Consider the following 7,500-nt stretch of genomic DNA (forward strand, 5'->3'; position numbering starts at 1 on the left):
AATCTCTCCCTGCATTTCAACATTCCTCCAGAGATTAGTTTTGTGGGCAAATGCAACTTCAAAAAGACGCATTTCACTAAATACATAAGAAAAGAGGGGGATGGAATATTAGGGAGCCCCTCCGATTGTTCCCAGGGATGATTTCTAAACCTCTTTCCTTGCTCCTGATCTAAGGCAGGAGATTTTGGAGATGTCAAAACATAAAAGCAGGTCTTCCTTTAAGGTCTTGAACACTGCGCTGGTTCCTTTCATGTGTGTATAAACTCTGCCAAATAGCCAGAGGATTTATCTTAAAGCAAAGGCGTTTTAGTTGAGCGACGCACCGTTTAGGAAATGACCTCGCTGTCGATGAAAACTCAGTTCTGCCCTTTACACTTGTGTGAGCTACGTTCTGCTCAAGCCAACACTACACACTCGACCCTGCCGGTTTAAACGAGCTTCATGTTGATCATGTGTGGTCTGACCTCAGTGTGTAGCTGCTCTGAGAGATGATGAGGCTCCTTTTACAGCGTGTCGTCTTCATTTGGTAACTTTGTGACTGTCGTCTTGATCCTAATAAAACGTGTAGTCAATTACTCTTAATAGTGTTGGTGTTTTATATCCTGCCTAAGTTCTCCCAATTTGTCAGCCATCTTTAAAGAAACACTTCCACTTTGTTGTTTGTAAATAAGCTCTTTTTACAAGTCCCCCCATAGTTTTACCATTTTTGAATCCATTCAGCCGATCTCCGGGAACACTTTTAGCTTAGCTTAGCATAGATCATTGAATCGGATTAGACCGTTAGCATCTGGAAATTCATAAAAAGATTTATTTTGCTATTTAAAGCTTGACTATTCTGTAGTTATGTTCCATAATAAGTCCAACAGAAAATGAAAAGTTGCTATTTTGTATGCCAATACAAATGGCGCAATAATCAAGGAACTTTGCGGCAACGAGGGCAATGATATTACACAGCACTTTTACCTATCTGGGGACTATTTTCAGGCTTTGCGTAATATCATTCCCCATTAGTAAACGATGTAACTACAGAATAACCACGCTTAGGGAATTCATTGAAACTCTTTTTACTTTTGGGAAAGAGGCTAATGGTCTAATACGATTCAATGATCTATGCTAAGCTAAAAGTGCTCCCAATCGGACCCAGATATCAGATGAATAGATTTAAAAACGGTACAACTCAGCTCATTCTATTTATTCATTCATTCATTTTCCTTCGGCTCAGTCCCTTTATTCATCAGGGGTCACCACAGTGAAATGAACCACCCACTGCGGATGCCCTTCAAGCTGCAACCCAGTACTGTGAAACATCCATACACACTCATTCACACACACACTGCGACCAATTTAGTTTTATTCAATTCACATAAAGCTCATGTCTTTGGATTGAGAACATGCAAACTCCACACAGAAATGCTAACTGACCCAGCTGAGACTCGAACCAGTGACCTTCTTGCTCTGAGGTGACAGTGCTAACCACTGAGCCACAGTGTTGCCCCTATTCTATTTATATATTTCTATTTACATTCTATTTTTATAACCACAAAAGTGCAGTGTCTTTTAATGCATGATAAAACTGACAGATTCGGCTCTCATGAGTTTTTGACCATGTCAGTGAGCAGGTCACATGGTATATGAAAGTGTCCCAATATTGTGTTTGAGTCCCCTTCAAAAAGTTTTAATGCATTGAAAAGTTTGCAGAGAAATGCATTTAGTATTCCAACAGTTTGAGTCAAGTCAGGGTTTAATGTCTATAAACCCATCCTGATCTCAAGCACGTCCTGATTTTGCTAAGTACGATGAGATCCTGGATTAACATCTATGTTGATCCTGGAACATCATGTTTATTCGGAAATATAATCCATACCTATTCCCCCAAACCTAAACATAACTGTAAATTATACCCAAAATCGGAGGAGAATAATAGTTGGATAACAATCATGTAGGAGTGCATGAACCTAAACTTAACATTAACTCTAAACCTATCTCTTAATTCTGATTGGCTGATTGTAATGCTGTTCCAGGATCAACATTGATATTAATCCAGAAACATGTCCTACTTGGTGAAATCAGGTTGGCGTGATCTTACGAGGAAACAGAAGTATTTTACGTTTTGTCAGTTTAGTTGCTAATTCGTACAAGTTAAGTCGGACGAAAATGTATGATTTTTAAAAGGTGAGATACTAAACCCCACTCCTTAACCCAACCATCATCGGTGGATGAGCAAATCGAACTAAATTGTATGAATTCATACGAATTAGCCACTAAATCAGAGTGTTTTACGAATTGCCGTGAGATTGTGTTGATAAACACCTTCCTTTCATAAGCCATCTCTTCTCTGATTGGTCAGCTGGCCAAATTTGTTTTGATTGGTCCATGTATTATCTATACTAGGTTTTCCTGTCTAAAAAATGCCAATTTTGGTGTGTTTGTATTTTGCAGGCAGGTTGGGATTATGCAAATATGTTACTTTGACTGGGTTGATGTACGTGATTAGCAAGCAAAAGATTCAAAAATATGACTCATTAAGGTAATTCAGACGCGATTCTTTTTTCAATTTTTATTTTTTTTTTAGACAGTATCTTTATCACTTTTTTTTTTTTTCCATTATTTACATTGAAGAATGGCCACTTTTACATTTCATGAAAACCCATAGGACCTGCTCTTTAAGACCCCCAAAACCCCCTGAATCTATTTTTAAAGAATCATACTGATATCAATACAAACTAATCTATTATATAGTTTTTACCTCTGTTTGGAGCCCTCATTGTTGAAGTCAGAAGGTGGTTTTACTGATGTATTATACTATACTGTAGAAAAGTGCTGCAGTTACGGCTGCTGTCATCTTGAACCGATGATGTCAATCGGAGCCAGAGGCTATGCAGTAGGTATCCCAAGCTTATCCCAACCCAAATGCAAATGTGAGCTATACTGCAGCTACCACCAGGGGGCGACTGAAGGGTTTTTGAATAACTTTTTGATTAACCTTGAATTGAATATATGTGTATATATATATATATATATATATATATATATATATATATATATATATATATATATATATATATATATATATATATATATATATATATATATATATCTCGAGATCGCATTTACCACGGATGTTATTTTAGGCATTTAACATTAAAACCCAATCGACAACCCATTGACTTCAGTATAATGAAATGGCCTACAAAAATGCTGTGATCAAAGGAATAAAAAAATTGAACGGACGGATCAATTCAAATAAAATGGCATATGCACAAGTGAAGCATAATAAAATCAATAGTGAGAATTTTATAAGCCCTTTTGGTTTAATTCTTCCTGTAAGGTTTTGAAATTCTCAAACGTAAAATGAAAAGTTAGGCTTGTAAAAGCCTACATTTTCTTTCTGACAATATATCAGAAACCAGAAAATGAAGGTTGTCAAAACTATTACATAATACTATTTGGATTGTTTATCATGCAGGAATGGTTTATTTTATGTGGAAGTATTATGGATGAGTTTAAATATAGTTTTATATTGAATACCATGTACTGAAGTTGGTGGAAGGCCTTAAACCAAAATACACTGAAAAAAAAAGTTGGGTTCAATACTCCCTTTATGTTGTCCTGACATAAATAATAAAAAAAAGTTAATTGTTTTTGCAAATTTAAGTGGATTGAACATAAAACAACTAATTGTCCCACAAAAAACTCAACAATTACTTGATTTGGCTAATTTTAAATAAGCAACCAGCCTACAGTCTACAACCAGCAAAATCCTTTTTGAGTGTAGTAAATGAATGCATACAAACTGAAGGAATGTGAAACCCTTGTGATATGAAGTTATTTTAAGACATGGAAGGATGTAAAGCGATATCAAACCCTTATGAGTAGGACATGTGAGCATAGCTTTAGCTAAATCAAAAATCTTAAATGGATGCTAAAAATGAGAGTTTTGTTGTTTACAAAGTTTTTTTATTGTGTGGGATATTAAAGAAGATACACTGTTAAAATGTTTGGGTTCCACACAAGTTTTTACTAATTTAAGTGGATTGAACTTAAACCATTAAGTTGTCCCCCAAAAAGCTCAATGATTGTGTTGCCTCAGCTCGTTTTAAATAAGTAGCTTGAACAAAAAGCAAACATCCTTTTTTGAGTTTATTTCAATGTTCAGCCAAATAGGTTATCAATTTATTTTCCAACATATATTCTTTTCTAATAAAATAAGAGTTTTCACACTCAGAGTTTTACTTTTGCTGCTTATCCAAACTACTCACTTAAAATGAATTGAAACAACACAATTCTTAATGTTTGAATGGGACAACTTAATTGTTTTATGTTCAATCCAAAACAAGTAAGTTAACTTAATCAATTTGTGTTGTGACGACATGGGGGAATTGTGTGGAACCCAGCATTTTTTTTTGTCTCATCTCAACGCAAATCGATTAAGTTAACTTACTTGTTTTTGCAATTATGAGTTGATCGAGCATAAACAATTAAATTGTCCCTTGAACTGCTGTTTCAGCTCATTTTACATAAAATCACTTGCTGTTTGTTCAGATTACACTAAAAAAATAAATTTTTTCTCGTTCAAACTACTTAATTAAAATGAGCTTGAGATTTCATTGGGACAACTTAATTTTTTTATGTTCAATCCACATAAATTTGTTAAAAGTGTTAAGCTAACTTAATCGATTTGTGTTGGGACAACATGAATGAATTGTGTGGAACCCTGCATTTTTTACTGTGTACTAACTTAAAAAGAGCTGAATCAGGATTCTTTTTTTTAATACTTTATTTATAAGGATTTTTTATTCATTTGCACAAAACAAAAAACAAAAACAAAAAAAAAACAGTCAACAACAACAAAACAAAATATACAAACAAATATCCCCAACACTACTTTCCCTTTTGTGGCTTTAACAGAAGATATACAGAGCTAACAGTCTGCAAATATAAAGTCCTCAAGCGTCACACAAATGCACAGCAAGTGTACGTATAGGGTGCATACACAACTTCAATACAGTAATGGCAAACAGAAGAATAAATGTAAAAAAAGAAAAACGCAAAAAGATAAACGATACACATTAAAAGCGACCAATTCAGTGTGTAATAAAAGGAGGGTTCTGTATACCTTTATTACAAGCACTGCCATTGTGAAAGGCATTACAAAGTTACAGTGACATGAAAGAGGAATAATAAATTCAATAAAAAAATAAATTAAAATAAAAAACAAATGTAAAAAGAGGGGGGGGGGGGGGGGTCTTTTGGGATTATATGAGATTTTATATATCCTCCTGCTCTAAAAATTGTAAATTGTCAACGTATGTAAGAAAGGGAGACCATGTTTAAAGAAGTAATTTTTAAACCTCTGAAAGTAAATTAGATTTTTTCAAGCTGAATAAAATACATCACGTCTTTAATCCATCTACTATGTGTTGGGGCCTCCGTTTTTTTCCAATACAAAATAATTAAAGGCCTTGCCAATAGCGTGGTAAAAGCAATTACTCTACATGTTCCTTCTTTAAGCACAATATTTTCTGGGCTGGTTCCAAAAATTGCCAACAGGGGTTCAGGTTCAATAAGGAAACCATACATATAACTAAACGATTGAAAAATATCTTTCCAAAACTTCCCTAGATTTGGGCAGAACCAAAACATGTGGGCAGTTCTGGCAGGTGAATTTGAGCATCTACTGCATGCTGGACTAACAGTAGGATAGATCTTAGACAATTTTAAATTTGTGAAATGTAAACGCTGAAGTATTTTAAACTGAATAAGGGCATGTCTGGTACAGTGTGATGATGAGTGCACTTTATTTAAAATACCATCCCATTCTGAATCTGTGAAGACTCTGCTCAAGTCAAGCTGCCAAGAGGTTTTGAAACACAATTCTTAAGTTTTTTTAGGGGACATTTTATTTGTTTTATATTCAGTCTACTTGAATTTGTAATAACGAACAAGTTAACTTAATTTCTTCATGTTGTCGCAGCACAAATCAATTGTGTGGAACAGCATTTTTTACAGTGTAGTTTGAACAACACTTAAAAAAAATTATTCAAAGATGATTCCTTGGATTTACTCAATTTTTTACGTTAAGTGGTTGTAAACAATTTATTTGGGCTGAATTTAAACAAACAAATTAAGTTGAACATTGCTCAGTTTAATTTGTTTGTTTAAATTCAACACAAATAAATTGTTTGCAACAGTTTTGCATGCAACACTTTTTTCAGTGAAGGAGCAAAAATATTTTTGGAGTGCACTTTGGGGTAAACATCAAACCTGTGTTTGTATTGAAGATGCATTCATTTCTGAAATATTCCTATTTTTTTTAATAAGAAGAAATCTTCAGCAGCAATGCATACCTTTTACAAAGCCCTGTATTTGTTGTATTCCCCTGATTGTTGGTGGTCTGAAGACGTGGTTCCCTCGTTGAGAAACGTTCTGGGTTTTTTTGTTCCTCCCCCTGCAGCAAGGATGGACAGGCGCTGTTTGTGTGGGAAGTCACTCATTAGTGCGAGTATTTAGGCTGACGTCATGGCCAATCATTAAGTGGGTGCAGGAGCCAGAAGACCTACTGATGGATCGATGGCCAATTAAACTCTCATCTCTCAGGGCCCCTGAAAGAGGATCTCCTGTCCCGTTACTCTTTTTCTCCTCCGTCCTTCCGTCTCCCTCTTCCTTTCTTTTTTCGCTCTTTCCCAGAGTGAGTGACAGCGAAGGGTCAAGCAGCCCCCGGTTCCGCAGTCACCTGGAGCGCAGCCAAAGCCTGGGCCTCCAGCCAGATTCAAAACCACTCGCAAAAGATATGAGGCTGCCTTTCAGGTGCCCTTCTCCAAATCCACGTTTCTCTCTGCTCCAGGAATTCCATACTTTATGTTGATGTCACTGCTATGCGAACGAGACTGACTGAAAACAAACCGTCAGCTCAGTGAATAATGACACTGTTGACTTTTGTGGAGCTGCTGATTTTATAATCGCTGAACTTTGCCACATCAATGCTGTTATTGAACTAAACTGAGCTGAAAATGACACCATTGCCCTCTCTAGAGCTTGTTTTATAATTGAACTAAACTGAATCAACATTAATCTAAAATTAACTGAATAGTGAGGTACTTAGAATTAGCTTTTATAGTTTAAAACATTAACATTGTCATTTTAAGTTATTTTAAGAGTGATGACATGAGAAATCATACTTACCTTAATAGAGTGGAGGAACTATGACGTCAATTTGTATGCAAAAACCTGGAAGTGAGTTAGCATTTTAGCAGTTCCGTTTTCCCTCGTCCCAAAGTCAATGGGTTTTTTTAATGGGATTTCGGATAAATCGCTTTAATAAAGTTCGTGGCTAACACAAACTAAAGATACTTTCGAGTTTCATTCTACGACATAAAACACACCAGTTACACATCACTCTTGATTTTTTTTAATTGGTTAGGCTTCTTTAAAAAGACTGTTGCTAACAAGTTGCTAAATGGGACTACAGGGGGTGTTGGAGAAATTATATAGATGAGGCCA

The sequence above is a fragment of the Danio aesculapii genome, chromosome 18 (assembly GCF_903798145.1).
Source record: "Danio aesculapii chromosome 18, fDanAes4.1, whole genome shotgun sequence".
NCBI lineage: Eukaryota > Metazoa > Chordata > Actinopteri > Cypriniformes > Danionidae > Danio > Danio aesculapii.